This window comes from Canis aureus, chromosome X, assembly GCF_053574225.1.
Source record: "Canis aureus isolate CA01 chromosome X, VMU_Caureus_v.1.0, whole genome shotgun sequence".
In the NCBI taxonomy this organism is placed as follows: domain Eukaryota; kingdom Metazoa; phylum Chordata; class Mammalia; order Carnivora; family Canidae; genus Canis; species Canis aureus.
This window is the reverse complement of record NC_135649.1, coordinates 53,251,365-53,275,265: the sequence shown is the minus strand read 5'-3', so window position 1 is coordinate 53,275,265 and position 23,901 is coordinate 53,251,365. Positions and strand designations below refer to the sequence as shown.

The window sequence follows — 23,901 nt, the reverse complement described above, 5'->3', positions numbered from 1 at the left end:
ATCTCCATTCTTACTGCTTACAGGTGGAAATTATGGTATGTAAAATACAGAGCTCTACAATTGTGCTTTTTTTTTTTCAATTGTGCTTTTAATTGCAGTGTTTTTATTTCCATATTTAAACAAAATGAGATGATTTATATTCTTCATTAGAAAATCAAACTGGGGATCCCTGGGTGGCGCAGCGGTTTGGCGCCTGCCTTTGGCCCAGGGCGCGATCCTGGAGACCCGGGATCGAATCCCACATCGGGCTCCCGGTGCATGGAGCCTGCTTCTCCCTCTGCCTGTGTCTCTGCCTCTCTCTCTCTCTCTCTCTGTGACTATCATAAATAAAAAAAAAAAAAAAAAAAAAAAAAAGAAAATCAAACTGTTAGTAAATGGTATGATTAGTTGCCTAAATTATATAACTTTCACACTGAGTCTATGTCCCCTCCTCAGGATCTACCAAATTAGGAAACTCAGAGCTCCCAAATACTGCCTATATTCCAAATACTGAGAGTGTTGTTTGAAGTAAGGGTCCCAAAAGACATTTCAAAGGAGTCTATTATGTAAGGAGTGCTATTGAAAAAAATACTGATAACTAGTATAGCATAGTCTTCAACCATTCAGAATGAACAGAGGCAATAAGTAGTCCCTATGGTGTTACTAATACATACTGGCTGAATATCAACCCAGATTATAAACTTTGCTAATACCAAACTCAGAGATTAGGAAATGAGCCCCATAACATTCATTAATTTATTGTACATCTGTTCTGTGAAAGATACTATGCTACACATGAGGGAAGAATGCAGAAATAATTATGATTTTCTTAGTTATAAGACCCTTATGTCTTGTGGGAAAGATAAATAGTACAGAAAGATCACAGAATAAAGCAGAAAATAATAGATACTATACAAGAGCTTTTAATAATATACATTGTGAGCTTAGAGGAAGGAAATATGTTTTATTGGATATATCAGAAAAAGACATGGCAGAAAAGGTTTTTAAGGGTGAGTATGGATTTCAGCAGTTGGAATTGCAGGTAGGGATAGTGGCCAAATGAAATGTCATTAGAAAAATACAGAAGTAAGAAAGTGCAAAGCATTTTGGGAGCATGACAAATAGTCCACCTAGTAAGAAAGTAGGCTGCATAAAGTGTAGAAGTATGGAGATAATTCTGGAAAAGTAGATTGATTAGCAGTGAGTGCTATATGCAACTGATGAATCACCAAATTCTACCCCTGAAACTAATAATACATTATATGTTAACTAAATTGAATTTAAATAAATTTAAAAAAATAAATTGATGCCACATCATAGAGTGCTTGAATAAGAGACTAAGGTGTTAGCATATAATTCATCAGGCAATGGGGAAATATTGAAAGTTCTTAGGCAGTGGAGGAACATGATCAAAGTTATATATTATTAAGACATTTAATCTACAGGAGTATGAGTGATGAATTAGGGTTCTACCATCAAATTTTAGTGAAAGGAGATAATTTAGAAGAAGAGGAGGAGGGGAAGCCAGGAGTCAAAGATAATCATAGGATTCTGAGTTTGAGTAGCTAGAAAGACAGTTGGGTTATGAGTAAAAACTATTAAGATCAGGAAAAGGAGTGGTAATGAAAGATAAAGTAAGTTTTAGGAGAGTAAAACTGAAAGTGGCAACAGAGCATTAAAGTCAAGCTTTCCAGAAGTTTCTTGGAAGTATAGGTGTCAGTTTCATCACAAGATGGTTGAGTTTGTGAGATTTCTGGTTATAGTGTGGAAATGGAAGGGATTATTAGAGTGATTATCCAAATAAAAGAGATCTTAAAACAAAACTTTGAAAATGCCTTCACTTAGGGGCTAAAACTAGCAAAGAAGATAGAAAAGGAGTAGTTGGGCAGGAGGGAGGATAATCAAAACATTCTAGAAGCAAAAGAAGAGGGAAGTATTAAGAAGGCAGAAAAGATGGGCATTTTCAACAATGACATATGTTATGGTAGAACCAAAATGGATAAACATCGATGATTTGCCATTTGTGAATTTTCTATCAACATTTTAAGAGCATCTTTTCAATATTTGGATGGAACTGGGAGCCAAAAAGCAGGAACTAAGCAGTGAGTAGATTGTGAGGCTGCAGGGATTGATAGTATTCATTCAACAATTGAACAGTTTTATTCAATGCTTCCTGAGTATCATGTACTGGCTTAGGTACTGAGGATGTGCCACCAATCAGGGCACCTGCCTTAAGGAGCTCACATATTGGGACACCTGGTTAAGCGTCTGCCTTCAACTCAGGGCATGATCCTGGAGTCCTGGGATTGAGTCCCACATCGGGCTCCCTGCATGGAGCCTGCTTCTCCCTCTGCCTATGTCTCTGCCTATCTCTCTCTCTCTCTCTCTCTCTCTCTGTGTGTGTGTGTGTGTCTCATGAATAAATAAATAAAATCTTAAAAAAAGGAGCTCACATACTTTTTGGGAAAACATGAATGTAAGCCATCTGATAAAATTGCAATGTGATTTTATCTGTGCTATAATGAGATAGGAAACGTGCTCGTGCAGCACAGGAGTTCGAGTAACTTTCCCTACCCCTTCATCTCTCAGCTATGCATCCCTAGAATGTGGACTATGCTTTCTAGGAGTCTGGTGAGTGAAAAGACCATCTCACTTTTCCTTAATAACCTAGTATGGATCTATCACCTATGAATTTTGCTGAATCTTTCTGGACCCTGTTTATTACAGCTTTTCTTAGCACTCAAGGTAATATGTTCCATATGTTTACAATCTACTTTGGAAAGAATTACCCATAACTATTCCTGACTTTGTCATTATAAAATCAAAGGTAAGCTTTGGAAGAAAAAGAAACACATGTAAAAAAAACTTTGCAGAAGTGAAAACCACACTTAAAATATAAATACACAGTACCATATATGTTTCATTACTGAATAGCTATGGATACTTAGCACTTGTTTCTCCTTTCTCAACCAACTTAACCTCATTCTTTGCCAACTACAAGTAAATATAAAGTCTTCTTAGCAATGGATATCTAACTTAGGTATTTTGGCTATTACTAGATTTTGGTATATAGTTCCAACCATTAAAAAAATAAAAACATACAAGAGAAGCATTATGAAGAAATGAAACCAGGAAACAGAATAAATGTAATTTGCTTTTAGAACTACACAGGGAAACCAAGAAAAAATAAATTTGAAGAAAAAACAAACAAACAAAAGAAACTCAGGGGACACACAATCATAGTTTTATGGATCAGCAGGATAATAATATAAATGAGAAGCTCTAATTTACCATTTGAAAACAGATAAGGACAAGAAACAACCGGGGGGAAAAAACAGAGGGTAAAAAACCCCACTAAGTATTAAGGGAAATACCTTTACAACAAAACTGCAAACCGACATTTTCCTAGGCCTCTCTCTACCTCCTGTAAATAACGAAAGCCAAGTTTTCCTGGCTGTTGTCTCCACATACACATTCAGGACCTCAAATGCCTATAAGGATCTCCGAAATATTTCTAGAAGTTCTCAGTGGGCGTTTCCCAAACACAGTCACCTATCACTGTTCTACCTCCACCCATAATACCATGCATTTCCATGCCTGCTGTTTGCTATAGCAATAGGCACTCTCATGCTTTCATGATGCCAGAGTTTAACAGTGGTCAGTGGCAAAGTGGGAGGAAACATCTCTTTCTTCCTTTAGTGTGGCACTTCACCAGTATACCAAGCAGCAATACTTATGCCTCAAAGTCTTACATTTTTAGAAAAACAGCTTTCAGTTTTATTTTTTTTTTTAATTTTTATTTTATTTATGATAGTCGCACAGAGAGAGAGAGAAGCAGAGACATAGGCAGAGGGAGAAGCAGGCTCCATGCACCGGGAGCCTGACGTGGGATTCGATCCCGGGTCTCCAGGATCGCGCCCTGGGCCAAAGGCAGGCGCCAAACCGCTGCGCCACCCAGGGATCCCGAGAAAAACAGCTTTCAGTTTTAAATTACAGCCCTCTTAATCTCTCTAGGATTTGGTCCCATATTGCAAGTCCCAAAGACAACCCTATAACAGATCCCATGTTGCACTCAGTATCATCCTCATCTTTTGATGACCAAGTTCTGTTGGAGTTTTGTGTTTGTTTGTTTGTTTGTTTGTTTGTTATTATTACTAGGTCAAGGTGGTCATTCATCCAAGCTGCTTACTTCTTTCTCCCTTAGAATGAATTCTTTCCCATGGGGATCCCCAGTCTTCTATTTTGTAAGTGTTAGATTCTTGGACTAGCCAACTAAACCTCATTTTGTCTGTAGTAGAGTAATTATATTCTAATGTGCATTTGAAATTTAGCAAAAATATGACATAATGCAAGCAAATAAACAAAAATGTGGCATTCATCCAAATGACACTTATTAATCAAATACTAGGGGCCAGGCAACCATGCTAGAGCCCTGGAGTAGAAAAATGGATAAAGTATGGGCGTTGGCTTCAAGTATTCACAGCCTCCCGGGGAAGGCAAATGTATATACAATATAAATGCTATGATATATGTATGTAGAAAATGCTGAAAGAGCAACTAGCTGCCTAGAGAATTTAAGAAAATTTTCATAATAAAAGTGGCATTTGAATTATATTTTGATGGATAAATAGTAGTTTACTTGTAGGAGAATAGGAGGGATAAACATTTCAGATAAAGGAAATGGCAAATACATACATTAGAAATAGGAAAGTGTACAGAGGCAATGATGGAAAGTTTATTGCAACAAAGAGTCAGCAGAGGTTTTTAAGTAAAAGATTACATAACTACACATACACACACAGACACATAATCAAGAGGGGCTGAGGCTGGAAAGAACAGATTTGAGGGCATCTGCATCTATAGAGTTATAGAAACCTGGGATTACTCAGGAAGAATATGTCCAGTGAAAGGTAAATAGGCGAAGAATAGAGTATATGGGAATTACAGTATTTAAAAGGAAAATAGAACAATTAATAAGAAGGATACTGAGGGAAAGAAATGGTTAGAAAGGGAAGAAGAGAATCAGCAAAAAATGACACCTGGAAAACTCAGGGGAGGGAGAATTTCAGAATGGAGAAAGTTAGGAGGGTTGTATTCTGCAGGAAGTCAAGTAAAATGATGGCTGAAAATAGACTACTGGGTTTCAACTAGCAGGTGACAGTTGACCTTTCCCCAAGCAGTTTCAGTAAAACAGTGGAGGTCAAGAGCAAGGTACTAATGGATTAAAAAATGAAGAATATCTTGTGTACCTTAAAAGTTGAGGCTTGCAGGAAAGAAAAGAAAAGCAGAGTGAAAAGACAAGTTGTGTTTCTTCTAGAGATTCTGACACAAAACTCTAGACACTTGAATCTTGAATGGAATTGCCATTCATAAATTAATATGTCTAGTATCACTTACAAATATGTGGCCTTCTCCCCTCCTAATTCAGTTGTATTTATTGAGCATATAATATACTATGTGATGTAGTTAAAATACTTTAGCATGCCTAGTGCTTTACAAAGTTAAAGTACTTTCTCATTTATTGTGTGATATGTGATTCATAGTCATCTAATGCAGAGAGAATAGTCTTCTCATAAGTTAAAATGAAAGACATTTGTGGCATCATAGAAAGAAAGAATAGATTGGGGTTTGAAGAAAGTTATTCTTGAGTTAACTGGGTAGAAGCTGGGGGAGACATGGGAAGGGGACAAAAAGGATGAGACTATCTTCAGAAAATCTTTGTCACTGGGATGCCTGGGTGGCTCAGTGTTTGAGTATCTGCCTTCAGTTCAAGGTGTGATCCCAGGGTCCGGGGATTGAGTCCCAGGAAGCCTGCTTCTCCCTCTGGCTATGTCTCTGCCTCTCCCTTTGTGTCTCTCATGAATAAAGAAGTAGAAAAAAAATCTTAAAAAAAAAAGAGAAAATCTTTGTCACCTTCAGAATTAACTGGTTTGCAAGTGGTGAAAGTCAAGAGTGGGTAGGTCATAGTATATGTGTGATTTTCTTTTTCTTTAAAAGATTTATTTATTATGAGAGACACACAAAGTGACATAGGCAGAGGGAGAAGCAGGCTCCATGCTGGGATCCCGATGTGGGACTCAATCCCTGGACTCCAGGATCATGCCCTGGGTTAAAGGCAGGTGCTAAGCTGCTGAGCCACCCAGGCGTCTATATGTGTGATTTTCCTGAGATGAGGAAAAGAGGTGGTGAGGAAGTAGCAAATCAAATAATCCTTAGGCAAGCCACTTAGTGTTCTCAGGTGTGTTAGTTTGGTTACCTTTTGGCAATGGCTACAAGGTAAACACTAGGAATCTTAGAGAATTGATCAATGTTCAGGTCACAGCTAAAAATACAAGAATGGGAAAGATAATCTGGGGAAAACAAATAGAGCAGGGAACAAAAGAGAGAACCCTGGAGAAAACAAACATTTGTGGTACTGGTTCTCAGCCCTGACTACACACTAGAATCGCTTTGGGAGATTTCTAAGAAATAGCCACATCTGGTTCCTCTCTCAACCAATTAAATCCAAATCCATGGAGTCAGAGCCTGGGCAATAGTATGTTTTAAGTTATTCAGGTGATTTTAATGTGCCACAAAATTTGAAAACCACCAATTTATGGGACTAGCTTGGAAGCTGGAGCACATGGAAAAGAACATGAAGAAGTTGATTATGAAGGAGTGAGGAGAAAAATAGCTATCGTGGTATTAACTTTTCTTTTTTTTCCTTTTTTAAAATTTTTTTTATCGGAGTTCAATTTGCCAACATATAGCATAACACCCAATGTTCATCCCGCCAAGTGCCCCCCTCAGTGCCCATTACCCAGTCACCTCAACCCCCTGGCCACCACCCCTTCCACTACCCCTTGTTCATTTCCCAGAGTTAGGTGTCTCTGGGTGGCTCAGCAGTTGAATGTCTGCCTTCGGTATTAACTTTTCAAAGAGAAAGTGCCAAATAGCATCAGATGTAGCCAAGAGAGCCAATAAAATAAGGATTGGAAAGGATCCATTGGGTTTAACTATTAAGAATTCATTGATGACTTTAGCAAAAATAGTTTTAGGAATGTGTTTAGGGGGTTGGGGTAAGAAAGGCATAGAAGCCAGGTTGCAGGGATCCCTGGGTGGTGCAGCGGTTTGGCGCCTGCCTTTGGCCCAGGGTGTGATCCTGGAGACCCAGGATCGAATCCCACGTTGGGCTCCCGGTGCATGGAGCCTGCTTCTCCCTCTGCCTGTGTCTCTGCCTCTCTCCCTCTCTCTCTGTGACTATCATAAATAAATAAAAATTAAAAAAAAAAAGAAGCCAGGTTGCATTGAGTTCTAAAATACTATTAATTTTTAAGATTATTTAATTTAGTATCTTCTTTTTTCATCACCAAATGTGAATTTTATGATGAAGTATATACCTATATTAGCTACATAAATTGGACTTTGTTTTCTTTTTATTTATGGAAATTAAATTTTGCTTTGGGCATGGACATACACATGTATTGATTAATAAGATCTAGGTTTGCATTAGGAAAGCTGGAAACAGAAGATTACACTGTGGTCTATCTTTGATTATTCTTTGACAACTAGAGAACAAATTGAGCACAGACCATTTATGCTCTATTTATATGCAAAATTGTTCTAAGCAAGCATTGATGATGTTCTCTATAGAAATTTCAATCACTTTTGCTTGTCTTTTCTCCTACACCATATAATCAGCTCTGCTGCACATTTCTTTATTGGTGATCTCTGCCGGCCAGTAGGAGATAAGGTCAATTTCAGTTGATTTTTAAATGAGAATATGAATTTAGCAGGCTTCCTTTAGATATTGCAATGTGGGATAAGTTAGGACAAGCAATTATTATGCAGCAGTAAATTTTTCTTGGTAGTTTCAATTCCATGTCAAAAACTTATGGACATGCTAATGTTGGTAGTTAAGCTCACATAACCACCTGCTTATTTACAAACCCTCAATTCAGGCAAAAATGGTTGAGACCCTATATGTCAGGTGCATGAGACCACTCTAATATGAACTACATTAACTGACAAGGTATTCATCAGACTGTAATAAGAACCTTAAAATTTCTGAAAAACTAATTGCTTTCAAAATGAAAAGGGAATAGTTGTTTTAATTGGTGGCTGTGATTATGGGCTTATTTCTCTCATATGGACTCAGGAGTATATTATTGTGTATTTTCCTAAACAGGGATAAGAATTTGTAAAATGTTCAGCCAAATCCCATCTGCTGCCTCAGTGGCCAAAGGCAGCTAGACTCACCTGGAAATGAACGTACTCCCTATACCTATCTTTTAATTTTCATGAAACCTTTGGACACACCTTTCTTGTGTATTACAATTTGAACCTTACTCCTGGTAGTTCATTTCCTTGTGTCCATTAAAATGAGAAGAGTAGAAGGTAAAAGAAGAAAGGAAAAGGGCAGTGGGTATCTTAAGATCCATAGTACTCTTGAGATTCAAGTTTTTCTATTATTCATAAGTATTTTTTGCATATGCCAAAACACAAGGTATAAGACCTTGAACCTAATATAGTGTTTTCCCCTATTCCAGAAAACCTTGTAAGGTTATGCTCAATGTCAACCCTTTTAAAGATATAGATGATACAAAGTGTTAAAATACTAAAAAGCTTACAACTGAATTTCACTATTAAAAGATTATGATTTATTTTTAGCACCTAGCACATAACTCAGTATATTACATGCGCTTGATAACTGGTTGTTAAAAACTTCACAATTATCAAAAAATTGAATCTACATTAAATCCTTTTCAATATATTGTACCTAAAGCTATCAAGTTTGAAATTTAGGAGATGAGGGATGCCTGAGTGGCTCAGCAGTTGAGTATCTGCCTTTGGCTCAGGGTGTGTCCCGGTCCTGGGATTGAGTCCTACATCTGGCTCCCTGCATGGAGCCTGCTTCTCCCTCTGCCTGTGTCTCTGCCTCTCGCTGTGTGTCTCTCATGAATAAATAAATTTTGAAAAATCTTTAAAAAAATTTAGGAGATGAAAGAAATAAAAATTTTATTCTACATCACTGTAAATGGAATTCCATTAACACTCAGTCTATTTTATGGGAAAACTGAAATGTCCTAAGCATGTTACCTTCACATAACCTTTCTACTAGTAATGTTTAGGCTTGACAAGTAAAGAAAAAATCTGAGTTTAATGTAAAAAACAAAATATAACTATATGTCATTACTCTTATTCTTACATCCATTGTGCTTGCATTTGACTGCCACCTTTTTGTCATTTTCAACCCAAATTGCAATTTGTTCTACTCCTAATGCTTGAAGGGCAAAATTCCTAAATACTACTAGAGAAAATACAAAAACAAACAAACAAACAAAAAAACAAAACAGAGCCTTTTGTTTAAGTTTCACAAATCTTCTCATCTTTGTAAATATGCTCTATAAGACAGGGGAAGTAGCCAGGAGTTAGTGAATCTCTTTAGAATAAGTGTAACTAATTAATTGCTTTTCCAGCCTTCTCACAGATTTACTTAGGAGAACAGATCTTCTGAAGTTTAAGGTTTTTATCTAGTATGTATGAGTATTCAAAGGATTTGAACTATTTGAGGGACTTCCAGAATCTTGGGTGATATTTTCCCTTTCCACTTGGAAAGGTTTTAGCTGAGATTTCTTAGGGTTATTGGTCTGCTCTATTGTTCGTCTTGCATAGATGTAGTATATAGCAAGCAATACAATACTCTGTGGGCAAAGAACAGGTTTTTTTTTTTTTTAATTTCATACATTATTCACAAATCTGCAGTGATTTTAGAAAGTCAATGTATGTCCAGATGCAGAGAAATGGAAGAACACAAAAACAAGGATATGATTTCCGTATTGTTTGGAAAGTTTATACTATTGTGTATGGACTTCATCTTTATTGAAAGTTATAGTAGCTATTATATTTTAGTAGATATATCACTATAAATCAAAAGTATACATATCTATCTTGTTTCCTAATGAACTGATTATTTTTAAATATTTGGAGCTAACCTATGAAGGGAAGTTTGTATCGAGAAGGATAAGCAGTAAGACTTTGTGAACAATCTAGTGTTTATTTTAGCCATATTTGCGACATCATTTCAGTTGTCTATATCAATGCTATTTTAAGCAGCAAAGGTAATAAAAGATGATTATGTTTTGTACAAATTGTGGATTTTATTGTCATCAACAGATAATTGTCATCAAATATGCCTAAATTGAAAAGAAAAGGTTCTTTTTAAAGAATTTTTCTAATACAGAGTTTTCATTTTATGATCCAAAATTAAATGAACTCTCATGTTCTTATAGAGAACATTAAAACTAGTTTAGTTAATAGTCCTAAAAACCCACAATATGAAGGCCCCAAGAGGATGACCATCCATAGTGACTGGGATAATGGTTCAATACAGAAATTAAATTTAGAAATAAAGTTACAACATACTGAGTTTCTGGGAAATTATTAGAGGATATTTTCAATGTTGAATTCAGGTAGAATTAGATTAGAAAAGTCAAGTGGGAAGAAAAACATCACATCTTACCATTTGAATATTTTTTTCAGTCACCACAAATAATACTGATCACTTTGCATGATTCATTTTGAACTTCCTGGCAGAGGAAGATGCAAAGCACTGAAAAAGAATTATGGTCAAGTTGAATGCTGTCCACACAAATCCTATGCATTATAGATTATCCTCATGCTTCCAGTTTCTTAACTTTTTTCCTACTTACCATGCTTTGTGGTCCCAGGCCCTTTGTACGCCACTTACCTCACATCCCTTCTGCTGTGTCAGAATTGTGTTTTATCTTTTTATCTCTCTTAAAACATTGTTTCCCACCATCATTGTCCCAATCTTATATTCCACATATTAGTTGTGGGGAAGCAAAACTTCATGGAAAAAAATGAGGAAATATAATTGTGTCAGCATTGTTTGAAGTCTGTAACTTTAGTCTCAGCATTCTGTCTCTTTTAGGAAAACAAGACTGACAATAATTAATAAATTCTTACTTTATGTAAAATTGTTCAGGTCATGGTATCAGGGAGAGATCAATGAAGGATATTTCAAAGGGACAGAGAAAAAGTTCCTGGATGGACTCTTGGTTCCCAGACTTTTGAGGATTATGATGTCATAATTGCTGGAATTTATAAGTACTTCTGGTAGTGAGTAAAAAAAAGTATTAAGCAATGAACTTTTTGTACACTTAAATTATTTCATCAATTAATATAGACATTTGTGAAATGACTACATGATTTGATTTTTGCCCTCAGAACATGTACACTGTGAAAAAAAATTGATGGGGAAAATACCTTTTCATAAAAGTTCCTCAGACCACAATGGGGAGTTGATTACAGCTTGACAGGTATAAACATGTTCAATGAAAAGGAAAAAGTCTGGGATTTTCAATAAGTAGGGTAGTTTAGTAGGGTTAGTACTTTAAAAAAAAAATTGTCTCTCCAAATTCATTCAAATAGTATATTAGATTTTACTGTAATAGGTCATAATGAATTTCTACTTTAAGGAGAAATCTTTTATTATTAAGACATGTAGAACAAAATATTTTTTAAAAACACTTGTGTTATAAACTAACTGAGATGTTAATTTTTCTCTAATGTCTTAAAAACATGCAACTCTGTTAATTCACTTTTTTTTTTTTAACTTGGAGGCCAACTCCAGTAAAAGTGAGACGCTGCAGTGTGTACACTTATCTATTTTTCCAAACCAAAGCATGGCCCTTGGAGAGTATCATCTTTTATCAATCTTGATTTTTTTTAAAGATTTTATTTATTTGAGAGAGAGAGCATGAGTGGGAGGGAGGAGCAGAGGGAGAAGCAGACTCCACATAGAGCAGGAAGCCTGACATGATGGGGGTGGGGAATGCTTGATTCCAGGATCCTGAGATCATGACCTGACCCAAAGGTAGACACTTAACCAACTGAGCCACCCAGGCACCCCTATCAATCATAATTTTTAATCAACTCATGTGAAAAAAGCATTTTTATTATGCATTAAGCATGACTTTTTAAACTACTACTTAATTTCCATTCTTGACCATCAAATATGTTTTGTTCTCCTAGTTGATTTGGCTATGAACATTAAATATTGCAAAGTTTTCTTAAAAAATTGGAAAAGAAGCTCAATTTTGAAGTATGGCTTCTTTTGGCTTTTGTTCTGGGTTCTATAACATGTGGAACATGTCCTAGTTGAAGATAAAAAGGATAGTGGTTGGGTAGAATTCATCACAGAATTTGATTTCCTGTGTGTCCAAACCTACTTTTGTACCAATTAGCTATGACCTTTTATTTTAGACTTAGAGTATGTGATTATTAGAGGGAACCATTTCTGAAATATTTTCTTTCTAATATTAATTTAAGCAAATTTCCTTGCAAAGCTAACTCTTCTTTCATGTTTTTTTTCCTCCATGTGCTGCTTCTTTCCACTAAGCTGCTAAATCTTTTGCAGAGGAATTAAACATAATGTTTCTAAAAACATGAATAGCTTGTGCCCTTTTCTGAGTGTCCTACTTCAGAAATATTGCAGCTGCAGTAGCATTATGTGCTTCTTCCCATTTCTCTCTGCAGGGAAGTTCCTGCTTTAAGGTAGACCCAAGCTCTTTTATTCCTGGGATTTTTCTCTTCTAAATGATGTGAATGCTTCAGTCATGTTTTCTAAAGCACATTGTTTCTTTGTTCACTTATTTCAAATCAGTTGACTGTGCAGCTTGTAGGAATAATTGGGGGTGGGCAGGAGAGTATAAATGAATAATTATAAATCAATCTTTCCTATTAGGAAAACCACCCAAAGCAAAGGCTATTTGAATACAATCCCAGTAACGTGACTTTAGAGATGACACACAGTACATTTGTTACTTGAGTATGTGATACAGGGAATGTCTCTACAGGCCATAAATTGTCAAAAATGCAGCTAAAATGAAAACAAGCCACTGGTACATTTTTCATGATACTTTGGTCATAGGACCGCATTGCTTCACATGGAAGGCATTTGACTTGTATTTTGGGGCAGGGAGTGAAAGGATTTTGCTAAGAGTAGCCTTGTTTACCCCACTCCCTCCAAAACATTTCCTTTATGTGATTCTTTCTTTTCCTTTCGCATCTACTTGTCATCTTATTTGTTTTCAACCTGAATATCACACGATTTATGAAATGTTCATGGCTTTTAAAGTTTATTCTACAGAGTTTTGAGAAGAAAATAATTTTTATGAATTTGTGTGTCATCCTTGTGCAGGGGCCCTGCTAATCTCTATATCATTCCAATGTTAGTATATGTGCTGCCAAAGCAAGCACGATAATCCCCCCCCCAAAAAAAACCAGGTTATTGAACTAGTTAAACCCCATTCAAATAATAGAAGGCAAACTTGACTTATTTAACTTTGACATCTAATTTTAATCTTTTGTGTATGCTGTCCTCCTGAAAGCTGCTACTACTTGTTAAATTTAAATAGGAAAGAACAAAACAGATACTAGAATATTACTTCTTTTCACTAGCTTTAAATTAATTTTAGATTACACAGAACTACATCTTCCTTATTAAAGTGAGAAATTCAATATGTACTCCAAAGTGTTCTACTCTTCTAACTCCTTTAATAATGTCAAGATTCTGTGTCAAGATTCTGTGTCAGAAGAACAAGTGAACTAATATTTTGTTATGTATAAATCTTTCTCTTTCTAAACCAACAAAATTAAAAGTTCTTTTTTCTCATGTTTATGACTCTTTTTTGGCTAATTAAAATAGAATTCACGTGAATAATTTCTATTACTGACTACCTGCCACTTTAACATTCATGGAAGGAAAAATAAAGTTTTAAAATAAAAAGAAATAAGCCTGCTTTGAAAGGATTATATATCATTAAAATTTTTTCTCATTTACATTTTTCTAAAGAAGCTAATTTTGAAACATACAAATACATTAATATTTCCATTAAGCTGGAAATTAATCTTACTTATGCTAGCATTGGTTATGCTTCATGGTTAGCACTGGTGTAAGCTGGTAATTTAAGAACCTCAGATTTTTACTGCTATTTTTATTCAGCTATGTCAACTATACAAATGATAAAATAATAATCAAAGGACTGATGGCTTAATATAATAGCTATTTTGCTTTAAATATCTTTTATGCTTTGACATTAAATGTCTCTCTTGCCTTGGTATCTACTTTTCAAAAATTTATTACCCATTCCTGATACTATTTTACTGGGGTTATTAGTCCTTTGACAGTTCTTCATGCTATTGACAGTATCTTTTAATTTGCTTAATTTCCTGACATTTTCTATGTTAATTTTTTGACTTTGAGATTTTTAAATGCCAGATTTGTGCTTAAAATAGAAAAGCCCTCCACTAATAAGATTTAGTCATATTACCTAAGTACTACACAGTTATCCCAGATATAATAGGGAGAGATAAAGAAAGGATCACAGATAATAAATTTGCCCTGCTTTCTCCACAAAGTAATTGCTGCAAGCTTTAAGTTACAGCTTTTATTGATAATATAAATACGGGTTGTGTAAGGAAAGCTTATATCTACTTATAATAGCATTCAAATCTGGTTTTAGTAATTGCTTTAGGCCAAACCACTCCATAAACAGTCCCAAGGCAATTTGAAAATAGCTATTTGTTATATAATCTTTTTCTATTGCATATGTATTTTATTTTATGATTTTTGTAATTAAAGTAATAAAACTCAATAGTATTTCCTGGTTAACTAGCAGGTAAACAAGTTTATACAATATAAATGTGTTTTATCTTGTGAAACAACTGATGGTCATTCAAAAGGAAGATTGTTAGGGAGGGGTAGGAGAACGTAGTATTTTCTATTGGTTACCAGGCTTTTAACAAAACAATGCCTACTATAATCCTAGAGAATTTCATTTGACTAAATGCCTACTCAAATGACAAGCATGGAGTGAGAGCTATAGTCAAAGGAACAAAGGATGGGAGGACCTATATCTGAATGAGTCCCCCCACCCTCCTCTTTAGAGGGACCCATTATGCCCTCTATTAGCACCTCTCACCATTGCTTGTGAAAATACTTGGCATTGAATGATGCTGTATGTCTTACATTGTACTTGCTAAAACTGCTTATGCAATTTCAATTGGCTATGGTATTTATCATGTTCTGTCAGCATTATGTAACATGGTTAAGCCTATAAAGCAGCTGCTTTTTGTGTGTGTATGGATCAAGTGATTGTTATGTATTGTGAAAATATCAGTTCAAGTTTCTTGAGTGCTGAGGCATCTAGATGAAGGATAATGAACATTAGGCTTTTTTAAAAAGACTTTTGTGCTGTTCTTCAAATTCAGCATTGCCTCTATATACGTCCATCCATTGGTGAGCACAAATGAATCTGTCTTTAATGTTAATAGAAGTTGCACATGGCAATCAAGAGGTAAAAATCTAAGATATTATAAAATCATTGTTATATAGCTCAGTTGTTACAGTGGTTCAAATATAAGGGGCATTTGTATGTACTGTGAATTAGTATATATACAATTTTTAACCTATAGCACCCTTAAAAAATGGCTCTAGAACTGTAAACTTGGTTGGTTTCTTTGAAACTATGTAGAGGTTTGGAGGATGAACTTTAATTATAAAAACCTCTTTGAAAATTAGACTTGGTGAAATGAGCTGTGTTGTATGAAATAGCTCCTGCTTTCATTGATCTGTTCTATTGTTTTTTTAAAATTTCTATATCATTTATTTCTGCTCTGATCTTCATTATTTCCTTCCTCCTGCTGTCTTTAGGCTTCATTTGTTTTTCTTTTTCTAGCCCCTTTAGGTGTAAGGTTAGGTTGTTTATTGAGAGTTTTCTTGCTTTTTGAGGTAGGCCTGTATTGCTTGTATACTGTTGTGCCCAAGATTGCGAATCCGAGAAACCACCAAGAAGTTGACACCGATGCAAACACACGAGGGTTTATTTACATGCTCGAGCTTGGGTCCAAGTATAGCGGAGCAGGGACTTGGACCCTGAGGTGGGTTTCAGCTTAGTTTTTATAGGCTGGTCTAGGGGATCTTCAGAAGGGGTGGAGAAATTTCTCAAGTTCTGTTTACATTTTGATATGGGGCATTAAAGGGCGTAGAGCTCTGTTCTTATTCTAATAGGGGCTTCCTGCCCTTGGCTTGGGCTCTGTTCTCATTCTAATAGGGGCTTTCTAGGACGTTAAGCTGTAAGCTGTTTTCTTCCTGTAACTGAAGTAAGGTAAAGTTCAGCTCTTATTCACAGGGGCCTGGGATGGCTGTACTTGTGCTAAGGCTGAACTTAAAGTGGAATGGCCTTAATTTTCTCGGCCTCCACATATACTTCCCTCTTGGGACCACTTTTGTTGCTTCCAAAAAATCTGGGACCATTGTGTTTTCAATTTCATTTCTTTCCATATGTTGTTTATTTTTCTGTGGTTTCCTGATCTATTTATTGTTTAGTAGCATATTGTTTAACTTCCATATATTTGAGATCTTTCTGAATTTTTTCTTGTGGTTGACTTCTGGTTTTATAGCACTGTGTTCAGAAAAGGTGCATGGTATAATTTCAATCTTTTTGTATTTGTTGAGGGCTGTTTTGTGATCTATTCTGGATAATGTCCCATGTGCACTTGAAAAATGTGAATTTTGCTGTTTTAGGATGGAATGTTCTGAAAATATCTGTTAATTCTATCTGGTCAAGTGTGTCATTCAAAGCTATTGTTTCCTTGTTTCTTTCCCTTTTTTAAAGATGTATTTATCCATTTGAGAGAAAGAGAAAGCAAGTGGGGGAGGGGGGGAGAAAGAGAGAATCTTAATCCACTTGTCACAGAGCCTGATGCAGGCCTTGATCTCACAACCCTGACACCACAAGCTGAGCCAAAACCAAGAGTTGGATGCTTAACCCACTGCACCACCCAGGTGCCCCACCTTGTATATTTTCTATTTAGATGACCTATCCATTGATGTAAATGGAGTGTTAAAGTCCCCTACTATTATTGTATTATTATCAATGAGTTCCTTTATGTTTGTTATTGTTTTATGTACTCGAGTGCTCCCAGATTGGGTGCATGGGTACAGTTGTTAGATCTTCTTGTTGGATTGTCTCCTTTATTATGATATAGTGCCTTTCTTCAGTTCTTGTTATAGTCTTTGTTTTCAAGTCTAGTTTGTCTGATGTAAGTATTGCTATTTCAGCCTTCTTTTGACATTTGTTTTTGTGATAAGTATTTCTCCATCCCCTCATTTTCAATCTACAGGTGTCTTTAGGTTAAAAAAGAGTCTACCTACTAGGCAGCACAGAAATGGGTCTTTTTTTTTTTTTTTTTTTTTCCCATTCTGACAGCCTATGTCTTTTGGATTAGAAAGTTTAGTCATGGGGATCCCTGGGTGGCTCAGCAGTTTAGTGCCTGCCTTCAGCCCAGGGCATGATCCTGGAGTCCTGGGATCGAGTCCCACATCAGGCTCCCTGCATGGAGCCTGCTTCTCCCTCTGCCTGTGTCTCTGCCTCTCTTTATCTCTCTGTTTCTCTTATAAATAAATAAATAAAATCTTTTAAAAAAAAGTTTAGTCATTTACATTCAGAGTAATTATTGATAAATATGTATTTATTACCATTTTATTACTTGTTTTGTCATTGTTTCTGGAAATTTTCTCTGATCTTTTCTTATGTTTGTCACTTTTGGTCTCTCCTTTCCACCCAAGAAGTCCCCTTTAATCTATCTTGGTGGGCTTGTTTAGTGGTCATGCACTCCTTAGTTTTTGTTTGTCTGGGAGATTCTTTATCTCTTCTTCCATTCTGAATGATAGCCTTTCTGGATAGACTGTTCTTGACTGCGTATTTTTCCCACTCAGCACTTTGAATAAATCATGCTGCTCTCTCTCGCTTGCCAAATTTCTGTAGAGGTATCTGCAGCTAGCTTTATGGGTCTTCTCTTTTAAGTTAGGGACTTCTTTTTTCTTTCTGCTTTTAGGATTTTTTTATCTGTGTATTTCTAAATTTAATTATAATATATATTGGTGTTGACCTGCTTTTGTTGGTTTTGATGTGAGTTCTCCAGGATCCAGATGTTTGTTTCCTTCCCCAGATTAGGCAAGTTTTCAACTATTAGTTCTTCAAATAAGTTTTCTACCCCTTTCTCTCTCTTCTTCTGCAATTCCTATAATATGAATAGTTTTTTGTTTTGTTTTGGTTTTTTTACACTTGGTGGAGTCACGGAATTCCTTAAGTCTGTCCTCATGTTGCCTAATTCCTTTCTCTTTTGTTCAGTCTTGTTAATTTCCATTATTCTGTCTTCTAGATCAATAATTCATTCTTGTGCTTCTTCCAGCCTGCTATGTCTTACATCAAATCTGTTTTCTATCTAGTTTATTGTATTTCTCATTTCTGATTGATTCTTTTTTGTTTTATCTCTGTGATAAGGGTCTCAATGATGTCTTCTCTTCTTTTCTCAAGCCCAGTGAGTATCCTTATGACTATTACTTTAAATTCTCCATCAGGTATGTTACTTACATCTGTTTCACATAGATCTCTGGCTGTGAGTTTATGTTCTTCTTTCATCTGGGATAAATTCCTCCATCTTGGCATTTTGTGTAAGTCTCTGCCTTCTTTTTGTTAGAAAAGCCAGTTATGTCTGCAAACCTTCTTCAATGTGGCCTTTTCTTTCCTTTTAGTTGTGGAATTCTGTCAGTCTTCAGGTTGATTTCTAGGATATTTGATATCCCAGAAATTATTTGATAGTTATCTAGCTGTGTTCATGGGACAAGACAAGCCTAGGATCCTCCTACTCTGTGGCATCCTGGTTTTCTTGCTTTTTTTCACCCCCAGTAAATAGGAAACAACACAATAATATCGAGGAGGTAGGTATGCTAAGACCCACTCACAGCAATAGAAACTGAGAGCTAATATGCTGATTCTATTGGAGGAGAGGAACTAATCATCAAAGCAGATAACATCTTACAAAGCAAAAGTATAGGACTCAAAACTAACTACAATTGATCTCACCTAAGTAAAAGATATGTATGTAGTTGTTGAAGCAATCAGAATGAAATGCATCATAATATTAAGTCCTTATAGCTATATCACAGTATTATGGGTGATTTTTACTTTCTTCCAACTTCTCATATTCTCCTTCATGTGATGATTATATCATCAGAATAAATAAAATAGTATTTAAAACATTTTTAAGATGAAAAGGAACTTTAAACATAGAGTAGTTCTGCTCTGTTTAAAGGAAAAATAGACACAGCTCAAGTGTGCCCTGAGGACCTTGTTGGATATACAGAACAGCACAGTATTTGATGTTAATGATAATTATGTGAATCAACAATGATGTATTTTCTGTAGATTCTCTTTTTGTATGCAGCAAAGTATATATCTGTGAAACATTTCTATACAAATGGCTAAGATAAAAAGTAGTGGTATTTAAAATGTATAAATCCACAGCTATGCAGATCAACTCATTCTCTGAGGTTTCTGGATAGTGGAAATCTTATTTTAGATTTTTCTATTTTAAAATGAAATTGCTCTATAGCTATGTGTCCTATTAAATTATGCCATATTATTATATTTAAGCTTCCTCTTCTAAGTGTCCATAGCTATTTATTGAGGCATTATTTTCAAATGCCCATGGAAAAAATGTTTAAGTGATTGTCTTTATCCTTCTGTAAATGACCCAGTTAGATGTTAAAATACATCTTATTTTTCTCAAATGTGAGGTTTTTACTGTTTTGATATTGCCTTTATTGGTTGACCTTGCTTTTTTTGGACTTGCACAAAGTAAGAGAAGAAATATTTACATTTACATATTTCCCAACTATTGCAGATTACTAAAATCAAATCATAAATTATTCAAGCTATTTTGAAAGCTTCTTGAGTAGAAGTTTATAAAATAAGGAATATAGCATTTAGAATCAGATCTCACTGATAGTTGTGTTACAATTGAAGCACAAGTGCTACTCAGTCCTCTCCTCTTAAAAATAAAATCACACAGTAACAACAAAACAAAATAAATGCTAAAAGTAATTCATTTCTTTGTGGAAGAATCTAAAATATTGATCTATTTTTTAAAATCTTTTATGTCTAAAGTATACTTGTAGCATTATTTGAGTCTTCATTACTGCTTAGCAATCTCCTTATCCATTGTTACCCAAATCATGCCTTGGTTCTTGTTCCAGATTTCTTCTATTCTCTCCAGTCCCTCAAATTCAAACTCACACCGAAAGGCTCAGTAAATTCCCTTATGTGCCAGGCCTCATTTTCTTTCAGTACCCTTACTGATGGCCACATTGTACTCCTCATCTCACTTATCTTACAACCTTCAAAATCATGCATCATGGCTTATCCTCTATTTCTTTTCTTCTTAATATCTTGCTTTAAATTGATTTCTTTTTTCGTATACAAATGCTGCGGTCTGTCTTGTACTTTAAAAGCTAACTTCAATGATAAATAAATCAAATAATCAATAAATGAAAAAATATCTCCAAACTACTATCTTATATCTAACTGGGGAGAAATGACATGACCACACCAAAGAAGAGATATGTATATATCTATGTGTATATACAATATATAAATTTATATGCAATGACACGCTTAGATGAAGCTTTTATGGCTAATGAGAACTTGTCTCTCCTAAGTGGTTGGTTTACTTGTAATTGCTTCATCTGATGTGAGGCCTTGGTGGTCAGTCAGTCCTTTTCCCCCCTATTCTTTATTGTGAATTTTTTTTCTTTTTTGTATATTTTTTATTGGAGTTTGATTTGCCAACATATACCATAACACCAAATGCTCATCCCATCAAGTGCCCCCTTAAGTGCCCGTCACCCATTCACCCCGTCCCACCATCCACCTCCCTTTCCACTACCCCTTGTTTGCTTCCCAGAGTTAGGTGTATCTCATGTTCTGTCACCCTCACTGATATTTCCCACTGATTTTCTCTCCTTTCCCCTTTATTCCCTTTCACTATTTTTTATATTCGCCAAATGAATGAGACCACATAATGCTTGTCCTACTCTGATTGACTTACTTCACTCAACATAATACCGTCCAGTTCTATCCACGTTGAAGCAAATGGTGGGTACTTGTCGTTTCTAAAGGCTGAGTAATATTCCACTGTACATATACACCAAAACTTCTTTATCCATTTATCTCTCGATGAGGCCGCTTCCTCATGGAGACTCCTTCCATAGTTTGGCTATTGTGGATATTGCTGCTATAAACATTGGGGTGCAGGTGCCCTGCCGTTTCACTGCATCTGCATCTTTGGGGTAAATTCTTAGCAGTGAAATTGCTGGGTCATAGAGCAGTTCTATTTTTAACTCTTTGAGGAACCTCTACACATTTTCTAGAGTGGCTGTACCAGTTCACATTCCCACCAACAGTGCAAGAAGGTTCCGCTTTCTCCAGATCCTCTCCAACATTTGTGGTTTCCTGTCTTGTTCATTATCACCATTCTCACTGGTGTGAGGTGGTATCTCATTGTGGTTTTTTTTTTTTTAACTTTTTTTAATTTTTTTTAAAGATTTACTTATTTATTCATTCAGAGAGAGTGAAGAGAGAGGCAGAGACACAGGCAGAGGGAGAAGCAGGCTCCATGCAGGAAGCCCGATGTGGGACTCGATCATGGGTCTCCAGGATCACACCCCAGGCTGCAGGCGGCGCTAAACCGCTGCGCCACCGGGGCTGCCCCTCATTGTGGTTTTTGATTTGTATTTCCCTGAGGGCAAGTGATGCGGAGCATTTTGTGATGTGTTTGTTGGCCATGTGTATGTCTTCTTTGGTGAAATTTCTGTTCATGTCTTTCACCCATTTCATGATTGGATTGTTTGTTTCTTTGTTGGTGAGTTTAATAAGTTCTTTAGAAATCTTGGATACTAGCCCTTTGTCTGATAGGTCATTTGCAAATATCTTCTCCCATTCTGTAGGTTGTCTTTTAGTTTTATTGACTGTTACCTTTCCTGTGCTGAAGCATATTATCTTGATTAAATCCCAATAGTTCATTTTTGCTTTTGTTTCCGTTGACTTCATAGATGTATCTTGTAAGAAGTTACTGTGGCCAAGTTCAAAAAGGGTGTTGCCTGTGTTCTCCTCTAGGATTTTGTTGGATTCCTGTCTCACATTTAGATCTTTCATCGATTTTGAGTTTATCTTTGTCTATGGTGTAAGAGAATGGTCTAGTTTCATTCTTCTGCACATGGCTGTCCAATTTCCCCAGCACCATTTATTGAAGAGACTATCCTTTTTCCAGTGGATAGTCTTTCTGGCTTTGTCGAATATTAGTTGCCCATAGAGTTGAGGGACCATTTCTGGGTTCACTATTCTGTTCCATTGATCTATGTGTCTGTTTTTGTGACAGCACCACATTGTCTTGATGATCATAGCTTTGTAGTACAACTTGAAATCTGGCATTCTGATGCACCCGGCTCTGGTTTTATTTTTCAATATTCCCCTGGCTATTCGGGATCTTTTCTGATTCCACACAAATCTCAAGATAATTTGTTCCAACTCTCTGAAGAAAGTCCACATTATTTTAATAGGGATTGCATTAAATTGCCCTGGGTAGCATAGACATTTTCACAGTATTAATTCTTCCAATCCACGAGCATGGAATATTTTCCCATCTCTTTGTGTCTTCCTCCATTTCTTTCAGAAGTGTTCTGTAGCTTTTTGGGTACAGATGCTTTATGTCTTTGCTAAGGTTTATTCCTAGGTATCTTATGCTTTTGGGTGCAATTGTAAATGGGATTAACTCCTTAATTTCTCTTTCTTCAGTCTCAGTGTATAGAAATGCCACTGACTTCTGGGCATTGATTTTGTATCCTGCCACACTGCCGAATTCCTGTATGAGTTCCAGCAATCTTGGGGTGGAGTCTTTTTTTTTTTTTTTAAGATTTTTATTTATTTATTCATGAGACACGCACACAGAGAGAGAGAGAGAGAGGCAGAGACACAGGCAGAGGGAGAAACAGGCTCCATGCAGGAAGCCCGACATGGGACTCGATCCCTGGTCTCCAGGATCAGGCCCTGGGCTGAAGGCGGCACTAAATGCTGAGCCACCAGGGCTGCCCTCTTTTGGGTTTTATATGTACAGTACCATGTCATCTGCAAAGAGGAGAAGTTTGTCTTCTTCTTTGCCAATTTGAATGCCTTTTATTTCTTTTTGTTGTCTGATTGCTGAGGCTAGGACTTTTAAAACTACGTTGAATAGCAGTGGTGAGAGTGAACATCCCATTCGTGTTCCTGATCTTAGGGGAAAGGCTCTCAGTGTTTCCCCATTGAGAGTGATATTTGCTGTGGGCTTTTTGTAATTGGCTTTTAAGATGCTGAGGAATGTTCCCTGTATCCCTACACTCTGGAGAGTTTTGATCAGGAATGAATGCTGTATTTTGTCAAATACTTTCTCTGCATCTATTGACAGGATCATATGGTTCTTGTTTTTTCTCTTGTTGATATGATCTATCATGTGGATTGCTTTATGAGTGTTGAACCAGCCTTGCATCCAGGGGATAAATCCCACTTGGTCATGGTGAATAATCTTCTTAATGTATTGTTGGTATCCTATTGGCTAGTATCTTGTTGAGAATTTTTGCATCCATGTTCATCAGGGATATTGGTCTATAGTTCTTTTTGGTGGGGTCTTTGTCTGGTTTTGGAATTAAGGTGATGCTGGCCTCATACAATGGGTTTGGAAGTATTCCATCTCTTTCTATCTTTCAGAACAGCTTTAGTAGAATAGGAATTGTTTCTTCTTTAAACGTTTGATAGAATTCCCCTGGGAAGCCATCTGGCCCTGGACTTTTGTGTCTTGGGAGGTTTTTGATGACTACTTCAATTTCCTCCCTGGTTATCAGCCTGTTCTACTTCAATTTCCTCCCTGGTTATCAGCCTGTTCAGGTTTTCTATTACTGCTTGTTCCAGTTTTAGTAATTTGTGGTTTTCCAGAAATGCGTCCATTTCTTCTAGATTGCCTAATTTATTGGCATATAGCTAC

At 36.1% G+C, this 23,901-nt stretch overlaps 1 protein-coding gene, 1 long non-coding RNA gene and 1 other non-coding gene across 13 annotated transcripts in view; 1 reads left to right on the top strand and 2 right to left on the bottom strand.

Annotated features, from left to right (window-relative positions):
* Window positions 1–11,045, bottom strand: part of LOC144308034 (uncharacterized) — a 115,933-nt gene extending 104,888 nt beyond the window's left edge. For 6 of the 7 annotated variants that reach the window (XR_013374678.1, XR_013374679.1, XR_013374680.1 and 3 more), the window contains exons 1-3: window positions 10,948–11,045; window positions 10,709–10,827; window positions 10,481–10,570 (exon numbers count right to left, since the gene is read on the bottom strand). This is a non-coding gene — a long non-coding RNA (uncharacterized LOC144308034). Of the gene's footprint in view, window positions 1–6,924; window positions 7,219–10,480; window positions 10,571–10,708; window positions 10,828–10,947 lie in introns of those variants that run through there. The other variant, XR_013374683.1, reaches the window with a different exon arrangement.
* Window positions 1–23,901, top strand: part of DIAPH2 (diaphanous related formin 2) — a 1,055,757-nt gene that overhangs the window by 879,823 nt on the left and 152,033 nt on the right. The gene's annotated exons all lie outside the window — the stretch shown is intronic.
* On the bottom strand, window positions 13,139–13,242 carry LOC144309254 (U6 spliceosomal RNA). Its single transcript, XR_013375313.1, has one exon. It is a non-coding gene; the product is annotated as a U6 spliceosomal RNA (small nuclear RNA).